This window comes from Heterocephalus glaber, unplaced genomic scaffold (assembly GCF_053883595.1).
Source record: "Heterocephalus glaber isolate CG9 unplaced genomic scaffold, H.glaber_assembly_v1.0 deba00001472, whole genome shotgun sequence".
NCBI classification, from domain to species: domain Eukaryota; kingdom Metazoa; phylum Chordata; class Mammalia; order Rodentia; family Bathyergidae; genus Heterocephalus; species Heterocephalus glaber.
This window is the reverse complement of record NW_028258315.1, coordinates 85,607,809-85,626,046: the sequence shown is the minus strand read 5'-3', so window position 1 is coordinate 85,626,046 and position 18,238 is coordinate 85,607,809. Positions and strand designations below refer to the sequence as shown.

Below are 18,238 nucleotides of genomic sequence, written 5' to 3'. Positions count from 1 at the left end.
TCCCCCAACCCTGCTCTTTGTCAAATGAATCCTTCTGATGTGATAATGAATACTGTACAGATTAATGCAATGGCTTCCACCCATAGGTCAGGAGGCCTTCATGGGGGAACACAGAGTTTTTGTCAGATGATCTTCAAATCTATCTGTATGCTTTATTTTCTAGGGATTCAATCTCCTATATGTCTCTCACATGGCTGTACCTCTATTTTTCATATATACGTGTATATGGACATATATACATATATATGAACATATATACACATATATGTATATGTATATGCTGTTATGATAAATAAAATAATTAAAAAAGCATTAGAGGGCTGGTGATGTAACTAAGTGATAGGATGCTTACCTAGCCTGCACAAAGCCCTGCGTGCAATCCTTAGCACTGCAAAAAAAAAAAGGCATTACATAAGCATTAGATAATCAATAGATACTAAATACATACCTACTAATATTCAAGGATTAACAAATCCCTAGCTTAATGCCACTCAACCAGAACTTTCTAGAAATTATCCCACAGTTTAGTAGCTTTCATGGTAGAGCTTCAGACACAAAAGCAGTTTAAGGAATGGATTTTTGGAGGCCACTAGAGCATTTGACCACCTCCAAATCACATTGAGATGGGTGTGTAGTATAGCTACACTGATAAATACTAATCCAGGCCTTGGGTCAGGACTGCTTGTGCCCCAAGAGCAGAGCATGCACGTCTCTGCCCTCTCAGAAGTATGAGGCTCTGCATACATCGAGTACTCAGTGGCTGGCAATCAGAACCACAGGCACAGGGGATTAAGCAGAAAAAGTGAGGAACTGGAAGTAGAAAATGTGTAGATGGGCAAGCTACTCATCTCTTGTTCAGCTGGGACTATCTGGCTGCAAGCAACAGAAATCCACTCTGGACAAAGGAGTTGAAAGGAAGTATGAGGAGACATGTTGAAGAACTGAGCCACAGACAGAAAGAAGAGCGATGGTAATAGTGGGTACTTTGCGAGAGGGATGTTTCAATCTCAACTATTTCCATCTGTGTGTTGCTTCACCAAGATTTGGATTCTTTGGGAAGAGTACAGAACTGTCCAGAGGAGAGCAGGATGCCAGGAGGGCGGCCTCTGGCATCTGTCCATCAACACAGGGAAAGATATTTTCCTCAAAGAAACCGAGGATGTTGGCACCAGAAAAAGGGAAAGGGATGCTAAGCATGGAGGACACAGAGAAGGCTAGTTCTGTCCTTCTAGGACTTTATCTCTTCATCTGTAAAATGGGAATTGGTTACATTGCAAAAACCTAATGAAATAACACAGAGCATAGTGTGTTATATGGGAGGTGCCTAATATAAGTCTCCAGACCTTCTCTCCAGAGAATGAAGATATTTTCATTGGCTTTGCAAAGAATGTATTTCCAAAACAGATCCAAGAACTTTCAAGTCTAATCACATCATTTACAGATCTGAACCTCAACTGAGTACAAGCAATAAATTTCTGCATGTGTGATACATTATTTACCACAGGGAATACAAAATAAACCAAGTTTTGCATGAGTCTTTTCCTGTAGGCAGGCAGGGGTTCTGGAGGAAGTCAACCCAATGGCCAATCCGTTGGATCAGAGGTTAATAGAGCTGTTATTTGCTTCCAATATTACAGACTCCCCTCTGTGATCCATGGCCAATTGCCCATTGAGGAAGCTACTACAGCCTGAACAATTTCATTCAAAAATCATATCATTTTATTTTTTATTTCTCATTGACACACACTCTTTCCTTTCCCTTAAAAAAAGTGACCTACACATTCGAGAGATGCAGATGAAAACAACACTGAGATTCCACCTCACCCCAGAAAGAATGGCTGATATCAAGAAATCAACCAATAATAAATGCTGGCAGGGGTGTGGAGAGAAAGGAACCCCTCTCCATTGCTGGTGGGAGTGCAGACTGGTGCAACCACTGTGGAAGTCACTATGGAGATACCTCAAAGAACTAGGACTACAGGTCCCATTGGACCCAGCTATTCCCCTGCTGGGTATCTTCCCCGTAGAATTAAAAAGAATCATACAGCGGAGTCGCGCGGAAGACGCTGAATCACCCCGCTGCAGACAGGCAGGTCTGCCCACGACCTACCGAGGTCCCGAGTCTCGCGGAACACACCAAATCACCCAGCTGCAGACAGCCAGCCACCTGGTTCCACACTACAAAGTTGCAGAGGACACCAGACCACCAGACCACGGTACTGAGTCCCGCTGCTCCTGGCCCAGAGGTAGGGGCTTCTGAGCCGCCCTCCCACTGCTCCTGGTCCAGAGGAAGGGGCTTCCCAGCCACCATCCCTCCGGCTGCTCCCAGGCCAGAGGAAAGGGCTTTTGGGCCACCTTCTGTCCTGCTGCTCTTGGCCCAGAGGAAGGGGCTTCTGGACCACCATCCCTCCCACCGCTCCTGGCACAGAGGTAGGAGCTTCTGAGCTGCCATCCCACTGCTCCTGGTCCAGAGGAAGGGGCTTCCTGGTCGCCATCCCTCCAGCTGCTCCCAGCCCACAGGAAAGAGCTTTTGGGTCACCATCCCTACCACTGCTCCCGGCCCCTGTCCCACCTCTCCCAGCTCAGAGGAGGTAATCCATGCAGGTGCCAACAGCCCCCCGCCCCAGTTGAAATGAGAAAACATGTAAATAAGTCTCAAAAGCAGACTTCCACATCACCTACAGCAACCCCAAAGGGAAATGAGATGGAACACTCTGATACTCAACCACCTGGACCCACTGAACTGGCAACAAAAGATCTGGAAAAAATGAAATTAGAAATAATTTCTCAGATAACAGGAGAAATTGTGCCCCTAGTGCAAGACATGATTAATAAATCTAGAGAGGAGCTCAGGAACATGATGGAATCCCAACATAAGAAACAAATGGAATCCATAAAACAGATGCAAATAGATTTTCAGGACATGAAAAACTCCGCTGAAAGTCTACACAGCAGAATGAGCCAATGTGAGGACAGAATTTCAGATATAGATGATAAGATTGCAATTAGTGACCAGGAAAAGAAAAATTGCTTCAAAATTATAAGGGAACATGAGAAATCAATCCAGCAGCTGCTAGATGATGCAAAAAAGAATAACATAAGACTGATTGGGCTCAATGAAGAAACAGGAGAGAGTGGAGATGACATAAAAAAATCTCTTCACAGAAATAATGGCAGAAAACTTTCCAAGCAGGGGAAAAGAGCTTGACATACAGATAAGTGAGGCATATAGGACTCCAAATAGCCTTGATCAAAAACAATCTACACATAGGCATATCATTGTTAAGATTCCAGAAACTCAACAGAAGAACAAAGTTCTACAAGCAGTTAGAGAAAAGAAACAAATCACATACAAAGGAAAGCCCATCAGAATCACAGCAGACTTCTCAACACAAACCATCAAGGCAAGAAGGGCTTGGAGTGACATATTCCAAGCCCTAAAAGAAAACAGCCTCCAACCCAGATTGATGTACCCTGCAAAACTATCTTTCAAAATGGATGGAGAAATAAGATACTTTCATGACAAAGAGCACCTTAGGAACTTCATGAATACCAAACCAGCACTCCAAAGAATTTTACACAATAGCCTAGGAACAGACATTGAGGATCACAACCCCAGGAAGCAAAGCAGAATGAACCCATCTGGCATGACAAGAAATTAAATGGAAAGGAGGAGAAACCAACAAAAAGAAAAAGTCATGGCAATGACAAGTCAATACGTTTCAGTTATAACCATCAATGTTTATGGTCTGAATTCACCAATCAAAAGAAATAGACTGGCAGAATGGGTCAAGAAGCAAAATCCAACAATATGCTGCATACAAGAAATACACTTAATTCAAAAGGAAACTCATAAACTGAAAGTTAAAGGGTGGAAAATAATACTCCATGCGACAGGAACCCGAAAAAAAGCAGGAGTAGCTATCTTCTTTGTAGATCAAGTAGATTTCAAACCAACACTGATTAAGAGAGATGAAGAAGGGCACTACATCCTTGTAAAGGGAAGAATTCAAGCGGAAGAGATGACAATCATAAATATCTATGCACCAAACACTAGTGCACCCAACTATATAAAACAAATACTAACAGACATGAAAAGTCATAGATGCACTAATACAATTGTAGTGGGGGACCTCAACACCCCACTGTCACAAAGAGATAGATCAACTAGACTAAAAATAAGGAATGAAATACTAGAGCTCAATCAAACTCTTGAACAAATGAACTTAACAGATGTTTACAGAGTCTTCCACCCCACAAAATCAGCATACACATTCTTCTCAGCTGCACATGGGTCATTCTCCAAAATAGACCACATACTCACGCATAGAACATGTTTAAGTAAGTGCAAAGGAATTGAAGTTATCCCCTGTATATTATCAGATCATAGTGTGATGAAATTGGAGATCCATAGCAAAAGAAACTGGAAAAATGTCATAAACATGTGGAAGTTGAACAACACACTTCTGAATAACCAATGGGTCACAGAGGAAATTAAAGAAGAAATCAGACAGTTCCTTCAATTAAATGACAATGACAATACAACATATCGGAATCTATAGGAAACAATAAAAGCGGTCTTAACAAGGGAAATTCATAGCAGTGAGTACGCATGTTAGGAAAACAGAATGAGCCCAATTAAACAACCTGATGCTTAACCTCAAGCTTCTAGGCAAAGAAAAGCAGGACAACCCCAGAGCTCATACAAGGGAGGAAATTATAAAGATCAGAGGAGACATCAATGCAATGGAGACTAAGAGAACAATACAAAAAATCAATGAAGCCAAGAGTTGGTTCTTCGAAAGAATCAATAAAATTGACAAACCTTTAGCCAACCTTGTCAGGAAAAGGAAAGAAAAGGCCCAAATCCATGCAATTAGGAATGAAAAGGGTGAAATCACAACAGACCCAGAAGAAATCCAGAGGATCATCAGTACCTACTTCCAGAACCTATACGCCAATAAGATGGACAACACAGAAGAAATGGACAGATTCCTAGATACATATGAATTACCAAAGTTGAACGAAGAAGACCTAAAAATTCTGAACAACCCAATATCAACCAATGAAATTGAAAAGGTAATTAAAAACTTACCAACTAAGAAAAGCCTGGGCCCTGATGGCTTCACTGCTGAATTCTACAAGACATTTAGAGAGGAACTGCTACCGCTACTGTTTAAACTCTTCAATGAAATTGAAAGGGAAGCAATACTCCCAAATTCATTCCTGGAAGCAAGCACCACCTTGATCCCCAAGCAGAGAAAGATCCAACCGAAAAGGAGAACTATAGGCCAATCTCACTAATGAACAGAGAGGCAAAAATCCTTAATAAGATACTGGCAAATAGAATGCAGAAGATCATCAAGAAGATCATACACCATGATCAAGTGGGATTCATCCCAGGGATGCAGGGATGGTTCAACATATGCAAATCAATCAATGTAATACACTATATCAATAGAGCCAAGGACAAAAACCATATGATTATCTCCATAGACGCAGAAAAAGCATTTGACAAAATCCAACATGCATTTATGCTGAAAACCCTCCAAAAAATTGGAATAGATGGTCTCTATCTCAAACTGATAGAAGCCATCTATGAAAAACCAACAGCCAATATCATACTAAATGGTCAAAAACTGAAATCCTTCACACTAAAATCAAGAACAAGACAAGGATGTCCACTATCATAACTCTTGTTAAATATAGTTTTGGAAACATTAGCCACGGCAATTAGACAAGAGAAAGAAGTAAAAAGAATAAAGATAGGTAATGAAGAAGTCAAATTGTCATTATTTGCAGATGACATGATACTCTATATAGAAGACCCCAAGAACTCCACCAAAAGCCTTCTAGACTTAATAACCAAATTCAGTCAAGTAGCTGGTTACAAGGTCAACACACAAAAATCAATAGCTTTCCTCTACATGAATGACAGACTCACTGAGAGAGAAATAGGGCAAATAATTCCTTTCACAATAGCATCCAAAAAACTGAAATACCTAGGAATCAACCTAACGAAAGAAGTCAAAGACTTCTTCTCTGAAAACTATGGCACTCTGAAAAGAGAGATTGAAGATGATATCAGAAAATGGACAGACATCTCCTGCTCCTGGGTAGGAAGGATTAATAGAGTGAAAATGGCCATACTTCCAAAACTGCTATATAGATTTAATGCAATTCTAATTGAGATCCCAGCAGCATACTTCATGGACCTTGAGAAAACAATACAAAAATTCATTTGGAATAAGAAGTGACCCAGAATAGCAAAAGCAATTCTAGGTAACGGAGACATGGCAGGGGGTATCACAATCCCTAACCTGCAATTCTACTACAAAGCTACTGTGTTAAAAACATCATGGTACTGGCAAAGAAACAGACCTGAGGACCAGTGGAACAGATTAAAGATGCAGAAACAACGCCAGATACACTCAGCCATCTCATCTTCGATAAAGGAGCCAAACACCCTCACTGGAGGAAAGATATCCTCTTTAATAAATGGTGCTGGCTTCAACTTGCCAAAGATTAAAACTAGACCTATATCTCTCGCCATGCACTAAACTAAAATCAAAATGGATTAAAGATCTAAATATTAAAATAGAAACTCTGAACCAGTTGGAACAGAGGTTAGACAGAACCCTTGAAGACATCGGTGTAGGAAAAGATTTTATGAACAAAACCGCAGTTGCTCATGAACTAGCACAAACAATCAACAAATGGGATCTCTTCTTATTAAAAGGCTTCTGCACAGCAAGAGAAACCACCAGCAGTGTGAAGAGACAATCCACAATGTGGGAAAAAAATCTTCACCTGCTCTTCCTCAGACAAAGGTCTACTATCTTGAATCTATAAAGAACTTAAAAAGATCAGACCTCCCAAATTTAAAGACCCAATCCAAAAATGGGCATCTGAAATGAAAAGACATTTCTCAGACAAAGCAGTAGAAATAGCAAATAAATACATGAAAAAATGTTCAACATCACTGGTCATTTGAGAGATGCAAATGAAAACAACGCTGAGATTCCACTTCACTCCAGAAAGAATGGCTGCTATCATGAAATCAACCAATAACAAATGCTGGCCGGGCTGTGGGGAAAGAGGAACGCTTCTCCACTGCTAGTGGGAGTGTAAACTGGTGCAAGCACTGTGGAAATCAGTATGGAGATACCTCAAAGAACTAGGACTGGAAGTCCCATTTGACCCAGCTATTCCACTGCTGGGGATCTTCCCCAAAGAATTAAAAGAATCATACCACAGTGATATATGTGCACCCATGTTCATAGCAGCACAGTTTGTAATAGCTAAAACTTGGAAACAGCCCAAATGCCCATCAACTGGAGACTGGATAAAGAAAATGTGGTTGTTTTATAAAATGGAGTACTATTGAGCCATGAAAAATGAGAAATTAGAGACATTTATAGCTAAGTGGATGCACATTGAGATGATACTCTTAAGTGAAATAAATAGGACACACATGTATAAATACCGAATAGTTTCTCTGATGTGAGAAGCTGAAAGTGTAAATAAGGACTAAATGTATAATAGGTAATGTGAAATAGGAAGAAAAGGGGCAAAGGGGAAGGAAGTGGGAGGGCTAGGGGAAAGGAAAGAAGGGAATGGGATTAATATGAGAAAATGGAAAACTAGGAACAAAATCTTTGTAAATAGGGAGGGATGGAGGGGTTGAAGGGAGGGCTGGGCAAGGGTGAAAAATAAGAACCAAGAGAGACTATGTAAAGGTGCAAATTTCCAATGATGAATGTCATTATATTGTATAGCTAAAATGTACCAATGATTAGAATAAATAATCGATAATGTAAAATAGGAAGAAAAGGTCCAAAGGGGTAGGGGTAGTGGGAGGGGCAGGGGAAAGGAAAGAAGGGAAAGGAAAAATGCTGGGAAATGGAAAAAATGGAAATAAAGTCTTTGTAAATAGGGAAGGGTGGAGGGCATGAAGGGAGGGCTAGGAATGAACCAAGATGCATTATGTAAAGGTACAATTCCCAATGAGAAATGTAATTGTGTTGTATACCTAAAATGTACCAATAAAAGAATTTAATAAAAAAAAAGAATCATACAACAGCGATATATGCACACCCATGTTTATAGTGGCACAGTTTGTGATAGCTAAAGCTTGGAAACAGCCCAAGTGCCTGGAAACTGGATAAAGAAGATGGAGTTTTTAAAAATAAAATACTCATCCATAAAGAATGACAAGCTAGAGACATTTATAGCTAAATGGATGCACATTGAGGCCATACTCTTAAGTGAAATAAATAGGACTCACATGTGTAAATACCAAATAGTTTCTCTAGTATGAGAAACTGAAAGTGTAAATAAGGATTGAAATGATTAAAATGAATAATTGATAATTTGAAATAGGAAAAGGTCCAAAGGGGTAGGGGTGGTGGGAGGGGAAGGGGAAAGGGAAGAAGGGAAAGGAAAAATTATGAGAAAAGAAAAAAAAATGGAAACAAAATCTATGTAAATAGGGAAGGGTGGAGGGGGTGAAGGGTGCACAGGTAATGAGGAAAAAATAAGAACCAAGATACATCATGTACAGGTAAAGCACCCAATGATAAATGTAAATGTATTGTATACCTAAAATGTACCAATAAAAGAATTTTTTTAAAAAGTGACCTACAAATTTTTCAACTTTTAGGTTCATGTATTCCAGTGTGAATGTGGGCACTGACCAGGGCCTGCTGGGTGGGTGTGGTCAGTGGTTTTCTTCATTCTTTTTTGATTCAAGTTTTTGCCAACATATATTTTTGCCTAATTTCAATATCTTTCCATCAAACCAATGTTTTTGTTACATTACTATTTCAATTTTTTTGCCCAGAAATACTATGAAATTTGACCAAATACTGATAGTTATTGAAAGATGGTGCTATTGAAAAATGTTTCAAAATCCAACCCTGATGAATTTGTTGAAATAATGAACCATAAGGCCTTTTCACCTTTCAGGATAGTGTTTTTTATGCTAAAAATAAAGTAATAATACTGGTCTTAGTCTGTTAATGGTTGGTTTTCATCCTAAGAGAAATGGCAAGACACTGAATGATTTTAGGCAGAAGATAAAGTGACCAGGTTAGGCTTTTAATAGATTTCTGTAACTACTGAAAATGGATCGGAGAACAGAGATCAGGAGTGAGAATGGAAGTAATGGATATAAGAGTGTTGTGTTAGCATGGGTGGGAGATGATGTAAGCCTTGGTCCGTCTCTGGACCAAGATGGTAGCAAGAAGTTGGGGATAACTGGACAACATTGATTAAGTGATTGATTAGGTGGTTGGGGCAGAAAAACATGAGTCAAAAATCAAGATGGGAAATTAAATATTTCTGTGCACATAAAGGCAGAACAGCATTCATGATTAGGTAATTAGTCTCGAAAGTTAATATTATAGCCAAATATAGCCATTGGACTTACATCCACTTCCTATGGATTTGCCTTGAAGATCGAGAAAGTCAATATCCAAAGGCCCAAGTTCTTAATGTTTTATATGATAAACTTCAAGGAAAAATCTATTCCTTCCTTTTGCATGGCAGATACACTTTAAATTGAACATTAAGTATATTTATGAAAGAAACATTCTCTGTATGCCTTTTCTCTGGAGATGGATGATGTTTTTATACAGAACTATTAGTGTCAGGATAAAGAATACTGCCAGGTTGAATTGTATGATGTTTTCATAATGTGGGAGAAACATTCTCAAAACACAATTGTGACTTTAAACATTTTTTCCATAGAGGAGTTCTCTTTTGGGAAAAGGAACTTTTCTTTATAATTTCTGCAGCCACACACAGATGAATATAAAAAAGGCACAATATGTCAATTATGAAACATATCTACATTTTAAGTGAACACAGACTTTTTCTAGATACATCTTAAACTTTCAAGTCAGGAATTCTAGATTAAGACAGGAATAACTACTCTTGTTTTTAAAATCACTCTAATTTTCTTCTTCTTGAACACCTTACATCAGCAACACTACAAACAAGCCCTTTTCAGAAAATCCTCTGAGGCGTTAGTATCTTCATAAATGTTTCAATAACAAAGACTACTTATATTTGTGTAATACTTCTCTAAATATTTTCATGGTTTTATCTTACCAAATTTCTATCACCATACGGTACACAAGATGGAAATGTTCCCATTTGATAGATGATTTACGCGGGTCAGACACCAGCATGTGCTAGTAGTGTTCTGTGTTCTTTTCCTTATAATTCCCATGTCTCTGTTGCTGTTTTAAATTTCCTCATGACTCCTCCCTTGCTGTATCCAAAATCTATAACAATGGAAGAAATCAATGACAACCTGTGTGTCAAAAAATACTTACTGAGCCTTGAAGTATTGGTTAGTACAATGGCTCAAACAGAGCAAAAGTTTGTTCCACTCTCTCCTAACATCCAGTGGTCCTGGGCAGCTCAGGGAGGTTGATCCAGGGACTCAAGTTCATTTCACCTTGACATTGCTGCTCTGCTGTAAGACTAGATTTTCTCCTTCCCAGCTCCTTTAGTATGTCTGTAATTTTTTTCATGACATGTACAGATCAAAAGGCATACTCAGAAGATTTGTTTACTAATGGATCAGGTCCAAACAGTTTAATAATTATGTCCTAACAACTTAGTAATATTTGAAAAAATGAACAAGAATAAATTATATTTTTACTTCATCGTCAAATAATCACAATTTCCTAACAATTGGACATGTGTGCCTGTTGGCCACTGTCCAACTGTGCAACTCAATCCTTAGGCTCAGATAGGATATTGTCGTGGTAGTTCCCTGTTCCACACTGATTTTTCACAATGTACACTTTTATCATAATAACAACCTGGAACACAAGTTCAGAAAGACATGATGTCATGTAATGTTAAAACTGTGGACTACTTTGAGCTAGTAGTTTTGCACGGTATCTAAAAGAGTTGATGAGTTTTCACTCAAACGTCTGAACTACAACTTTTACTGTGCTCCTCTAAATTCACTGAAGTAACTCCAGGTGACCTGGCACACAATTTTGGGGACCATGGGCCTACAGTGCTGTCTTTGTTCTGTGGCTCTACCTGAGAAGCAATGCTCCTAATCTCTTTGGCAGTTGCTTACTCTGCTGGCCCCAGGCTCCTGTCATTATGTAGCAGCCCTGGTGTCATGGCAGAAGGAATGGGTATGATGCATTTACCAGCAATTTCCTTGCTACCAGCTCTCAGCCAGTGGGAGTCAAGCTTCCCATTCTGTTTTCCAAACTCCATGAGAAGCCTAAAGCAAAACAGTCAAGATGATGACTTGTAAACTCTGGCATGCATTCTAAAGTTACCTATGTGTATGTTCCTGGGCACAAGACCCGGGTAGGTACTTTCAGCTGGACTGAATTACAAGGAGAGAGCAAGTTTCTCCACTTCCACCCAAGCTCCATCCAAAAGCTGACAGTGCCATAGTTTGGGCCTTGCTTGTTCCCAAAGGCCTGTGTGTTAATACAGGCTTACTCTCCAGGTGGCACTACTGGGAGGTGGTAGAAACCTTTAGAAGGTGAGGCCTACTGGGAGCTTTTAGGTCACTGGGGGTGTACTCTCAGGCGGGTTGGGGGATGCCTCTTCGCTCTCCGAACACCATGAGGTGAGCAGCTTGCTCTACCACATGCTCCCTGCCATGATATCTTGCCTCATCCTAGGCTCAAAACCAATAGGCTGATCCACCAGGAACTGGAACCTCCCAAACCGTGAGCCAAGATAAATGCTTTTTCTTTTTAAGTTGATTGTTTTAGTTATTTTATTACAGTAATGGAAAGCTGATCAGAACAGGCAGGGTGTAAGTCTTAAATGACAGGGTATAGAGGAGAGGCCGTTCTAATGAAAGCCAAATGTTGTGGAGACGTGCCAGGCTTCTCTTGGTGAAGGAGATCAGAACCATCAGGCATTTGAAGAGCTGATGGAGTCAGGCAGTGTCATGGCCATTCAGAGCAGTGGGCCCAGCATGCAGTCCCCAAGCAGGTGGGAGGGAAGCCCAACTGTCTGTTACTAAGACTGAATTTGACTTCCATTTCAAATCCTTCTTGTGTGGGATGACAGAAATTTGATCATAGGGAGTGGAGGATTTTCTGATATTGCACTGAATAATATGGAATTGCTGCTATTGACTCCCCTTTTTTGTTTTTGCAGTACTAGGGATTGAATTCAGGGCCTTTGCACGGAGCTACATCTCCCTCCCTTTATTTTGAAACAGAGGCTCACCAAATTGCTAAATTGCCCAGACTGGGATAGAATGTGTAGCATTTGTAATCCTCCTGCCTCAGGCTCCCAGAGTACTGGGATTATAGGTGTGCCATACCATGCCTGGATATTTAGTCACTTCTAAACAACAATAATAATAACTGTATATGGGTCAAAAGGTAATTCAGTTCCATCACTCCCAGGGTTTGGGTCTCAGTTCCAGGGGTTCATGTGGTGAAGTAGACAAAGAAATGTCATATTTCCTGGAGTCACCTGGTTCCACAGTCAGATATTTCTAAGATCTCTTTGCTGTTCTCTGTGCTCTATGTTTGGTCCATGAAGGTCTCCTCTCTATCTTTCCCCCATTGGCAAGGCCTCCCCAAGGCTGTAGCCATCTCGGTGAGTCCCAAACTCCTTGTGGTGCTGGGCAATGTGTGTGGTGGGAGAAAGGCACAGCCTTCAGACTCTCACTGTGCCTGCATCTCTCTGGGCTGGAAGAACCAGCCCTTGCAACCTTACTTACTCTTCCAAGTCTGTTGTTTCTGGTTTAAACTTAATGCTTTCTTTCCTTTAGGCCTCAAAGTTTTAAGTTCTTGCATCTCAGAGCTTTGGTGTGGGGGACAGAAAACATTTGTCTCTATTCCTATGCCTTAGTTTCTCTCCTGTAAGACAGCAGGTACTTACCAGTGTGGTGGTGAGTGGGAAACAGCCCCTGGGGAAAAAATAGTAATGAAAATTAGTATCAGCATAGTAACCTGCTGTCCAGTAGGGTGCCCACCTCCTCCTAATGCCTGTGTCTTATCCAGATGCCTGAAAGGGCACTGGACAGGAAATCAGGAACTGGCTGAGAGCTCTGACTTCACATTTCCAAGCTGTGAAATCCTGGCCTAGTGAGAAACATCACCAATACGCTCAGTGCTCACCCTGTGTGGTCAGGAGTAGGCAGGGAGAGAAAATTCTTCCTGATCCAATGAAAATGTAACTACCTCCAGTTGCATTAGGAGTAGCAAGACTAATAGTTTTCACAGACGTGGAGATAGTATATTTTAAGCAATATATGTATGCATAATTCTCCCTCACATATCCCTCTGGCTGACTCTGATGCAAAAAGACACAAAGCACACTTCTGGCTATTACCCATTTAACGTGGGGTGATACGCCCATTTTTCCCACTCTGCCACTGTATTCCTGTTTATTCCTCTGAACATATGGTCCCTAAAATTGGCAATGACTTTCTCTTTCTTACACTTACCTTCCTTTCCAGGGCCAGCCCAGACTTCTGGGTGGACTCCTTTCCCATTCAATTACCAGAATAGGGCAGGATCTGATAGGAAGAAAGCTCCGTTCCCAGGCCTTTACACAAGGGGATTGTCCTCCTAGCTGTGCTGAGGCGAAGGCCGTGGGGGATTTGAAACGGGACATCCTGTTCCCCCCACTAGCATTCTTTCCCCACAAGTGGTGGCTTTTTCCTTTGTGCTTTCACACAATTTGGACTGGGTGGAGCAGCCAGCCTGGCAAGACTGGAAAGACCCCATGGAGCGTGCTCCTCCTCCCATGCTGAGGCTGAGGGCCTCAGGGCCCAGCTGACAGACCTTTCTTTGGGGTGGCTCTGTCTGTGGTCTTTTAAAAGTGGAAACAGTAAGGAATGTGTTGAAATGGTAACTAAGTATAAACTAGAGGCTCACAAACTTCACTTTTGAGAAGACAGGACAGTTCTGATTTCCAGGAACTGAAGAAGAGTTCATAAAGGGCCCTGACACCTTTGCCAAGGAACAACGTTGGGGCTTAGGAGAAAGGGAGAGATGAGAGCAGCCATTTTCTGAGGCTGACTGTGTAGGTGGTGGATAACTATGCCTCAGGCATGCAGACAGGCCCACACTGTATCTGCTGTCCTGACTGTGAGGATATCTCAGACCCAGAGCTCCTAAGACCTTCCACTTCCTAATTGTGTGACCCTGCCTAAGTCAGTTAACCTCTACCTGAACCTCAATTTCTTTTGTGATAAAGCAGAAATAATAAACCTACCTACCTCACAGGGTGGTTTTGAAGCTTAATCCTTGAGTGACTGAAGCTGGTCTGAGAGATTCTTCTTACATATTGTTAAGGGGTAACACCTGACCCCTGACATCCACAAGGTCAGATGAAATAAAACTTATCTAAGGGTTTTGTGATTTGTAAAACACCATATTAATGTAAGTATTATTTTTCCTGACTTAGAATTTTTTTGAAGAACCCTTAAATAAGTTTTCTAAGTTCAACCTCTACAAATGCAGAAATCCTGGGCAGAGAGCCATTTGCCCTCTCTATAATAAATCCTTTCTACGATGGGAAACTTACACCTGTACTTGGATGAGACGCTTACTACCACACAGCTTTTGCCTGGAGCTTGCTTAGGTTAAATCACAGCCACCTCAGATAAATTCTCCCACACATGGGGAAGGATGAGCTTTGCCCCCAGTAACTGCAGAGCATCATCATGCGATGTTCATAGATACTTGCTTAAAACCTGAAGTGATTGTTGTTCATCTTCCTTTTGTTAAAGTTCGTCAGTTTTTGTTTTGTTTTCATTATTAGAGATACACTAAAATTGGCTTAGGAGCAATGTTCAGAAAAATGTACAGAAGGCCCGGGGATTTAGCTCAGTGGTTTTGCTGCCTGCTGTGCAAGCGCAAGGACCCGAGTTCAATCCCCGGGACCAAAAAGAAAAAGAAAAAAGAAACATACACAGAAAAGGTAGATTCCCACCGTCTGGGGCAGTGTTTCTGTCACATGAAATGGAATCGAATGCTTCATCCCAGCTACTTCCCTTTGGCCATTTAGAGGTCTCCTGTGACCACTGGAAATGTGGAAGAAAGCTTTGTCCATTTCTCTTTAGCCAGAATAGTTCAAAGACATTTAAAAATATCAGAGAGAGAGAGCTAAGCTCAATCTGTGCTACCACGTGCTGCCGAGGACACTGGTGCTCCTAAAGTCAAGAGCTTCGCTCGGCTTTAGTTTCAGCCAGAAGGTAAATCAGCCTTTGTTTGGGGATTTCAGATACGGTAAGCAAGTGAAATTAAGTGCCACTCTGGGGAATTTTTATAGCATAGCTAGGATATCATGAGCGTCAGGGCTTAGTGTTTAAGTCTGCAGTTACTGTCGTGTGAATACGCAAAGGTGGTCTGACAAGGAGTTAGTTGCCTCTGTGTCCTGCAGGTGATGGTGACAGGCAGGGCTTTGAAAACAATCCTGCAGCAGAATTCAAATCCTCACACAGATATTCCATTAGCAGGCTAGAAGGAGGGAGAGAAGGGAGAGAGGGAGGGGGGGAGAGAGAGAGAGAGAGAAAGAGCTAGGAGAAGTCATGGATGAGGAAGTCACCACCCACAGAGAAGTCACTGACCCTGAGCCTCACAGAACTAATGACAATATGGCTGAAGCTGTTGGTCACCAGTCCTCTTTACTTCTTTTCTTTTTTTTTTTTGGTACCGGGGATCAAACTCGGGTCCTTGTGCTTGCGCAGCAGGCGGCAAAACCACTGAGCTAAATCCCCAGCCCTGGTCCTCTTTACTTCTTAGCAGAAAACTAAGCAGCAGGTAATTCTAGGAGGCTGGGTCCTACTGAAGTCTTGGTGCAAATCCTTAGGAGTCTGTGTCCAAAATGGTAACTCTGATTTCCTTGACTGATTTAATATGGGGTATGTGACACAATTCTAGTCAAAGGGAAGTCTTTGGAAAGTTTCACTCACTCTTCAAAAAAAGTCAAAGAGGTTTTCTGGTTCTGTCATTTGAATGTTGTTAGGAGAGAATATGTGTGAAGTTTGGAGCTGTTGCAGACATTTTGCCACCATGAGGGGAAAAGCCTGAGGCAAAGGCAATATGTTGATAGTGGTGAACTAGGAAGATGGAAAAATCCTGAGTTCTACATTGTATTCAGCTGCTAAACCAATCAGTGCTACTACTTTCTCCCTCTGGACTTACTCCTATGTGAGAAAATAAAGCTTTTCTTATTTACTGAGTCATTCAGAGATGAAATTGTAGAATCATATTTCCCAGGTTCAAATTCCAACTTTGCCACTTACCAGCTCTATGAATTTGGACTTCTCTATGCCTCACATTACTTATTTGTGAGGTAGAGATACTAAAAACACCTACCTTATAGTATCTCATTAGAATTAAACAAATTAATAGGTAGACTAATTAATAATTAATAGGTAGACTAATTGCTAGAACAATTCTGTACCACCAAACATTTTTTAAAAATTTAATTTAAAACCACTTAAATAATTTTATTAAAAAATTTATTATTTTGGTTATTTTTTGTTGAGTCCTCTAGATTTTGCTTTTGAAAACATTCTATGTAAAAGGACAACATTCAGTTAGCTGCTTTTCTGTCAAAAGTAAGGAAATCATAACAAGAAGACAAGCCCTTTAAAAAAAATGGACAAAAGACTTGAACTCACATTTCTCCAAAGAAGATACACAATAGGGAACAACACAAGAAAAAATTCTCAACATCATTAGTGATCAAAACCACAACAAAGTACCACTTCACACCCAGTAGGATGGCTATAATACTAATATTTTTTGAAACCCTAAAATATAACAAATTTTGGGAAAGACTGAGGAAACCAGAGCTTGTGCTTGGCTCGTATGAATGTGGTACAGCTCAGCTGCTGTGAAGCAGTTGGCGGTTCCTCAGGGGACGACACCCGGAATTTCCACAGGATCCTGAAATTCTATTCCCCAGTGTACACCCATAAGAACTGAAAACAGACAAAAACGAGTAGCCAAACACACATATTGTGGCTGTTGTGCCCAGATTGCGAAGTCCCAAAGACCACCAGGAAGCCGTTTCCGATGCAAGCACATGAGGGTCGTTTATTCAAGCTCGAGCAGGGACTCTCAACTGTCACCGACGCAGCGGGTCAAGACTGAGAGTCTCGACTCTAAAACACCAGGGATTTTTCTAGAGGTTACAGCAAGGCGCGGGGTTTTAAATCACACATAAATCGCACGATTGGCTAGCATTTAGCAAGTTTTGAAAGTTTAAACCTGATTGGCTGTGCCTTGTGCGCTGAACTGCAAACGGCTGCTCAAGTCATCGAAAAGAACATCTGGGATACTGGGGTATTGGGGTAACTACTGATTAGCTGTCACAGGCCATGAGAAGAGCATCTGGGACATTGAGGCAGCTACTGATTAGCTGTTGCTAGGCTAGTTGCTAGGGGACTGCTGAACATTATCACAGGCAGGTGGCCAAAGTACATCTTGTGGTTTTTCTTGGAACTAGAATTTATGTCCAGGCCACCTTACTCTAAGATGGGGCCAAATTTTAAAATGGAGTTACTCAGGTCTCACAGTGACAACACTATTCACAGCAGCCAGAAGGTGGACGCAAACCAAGTGCCCATTGATGGATGAATGGATGAACAAGATGTGGTATATCACACAGTGGAATAATATTCAGCTAGAAGAAGTTAGAAAATATAATGAGGAAAACATCTCATTTATGAAAGCAACAACAACAAAATTATAGGCTAGTTAGAATCAACATAGAAGAAATATAAACTTGACCTAAAGACATGAGAGAAGACTTGAAATGCAGATATCATGTACCCGATTGATAAGGCTCGGTGTTATTTCTAGATTATAGTAGATCTTTAATTTCTTAATTCTATAAATTGATTTTTAAGTTCCACTGGAAGAATATATTTGTGAGTAATGAAGTTAATTTTTTTAAATTAAAAGGAACAGATACTACTGGATAGTAAAATATATTTCCAAATTACTATAATTTAGGAGGTTTGTTACCAACCTAGGGATGAAAAAAATAGATTTTTGCACTAGAAACCCATAAATCATTACTAATATTAAAATTGGTACTGTATTTGCAATTTGTAGGGAAGTGATAGACTAATCAAATACTGATCCACAAAAGGTGGATGCACACCAAAGTTAAAAACAAATGCTGCATACTAAAACAGGAAACATGGAACCACAGTAGACCTAGAAGAAAATACAAGTAAATATTTATGTCAGAACGGGGAAGG

General features: G+C 40.7%; 1 long non-coding RNA gene across 1 annotated transcript; it reads right to left on the bottom strand.

Annotated features, from left to right (window-relative positions):
* Nucleotides 1-9,982: 9,982 nt before the first annotated feature.
* On the bottom strand, nucleotides 9,983-13,558 carry LOC110345667 (uncharacterized). The gene is made up of 3 exons (XR_015439261.1): nucleotides 13,460-13,558; nucleotides 12,892-12,919; nucleotides 9,983-10,289 (listed from the first exon to the last, which is right to left on the bottom strand). It is a non-coding gene; the product is annotated as an uncharacterized LOC110345667 (long non-coding RNA).
* Between the last annotated feature and the right edge of the window lie 4,680 nt (nucleotides 13,559-18,238).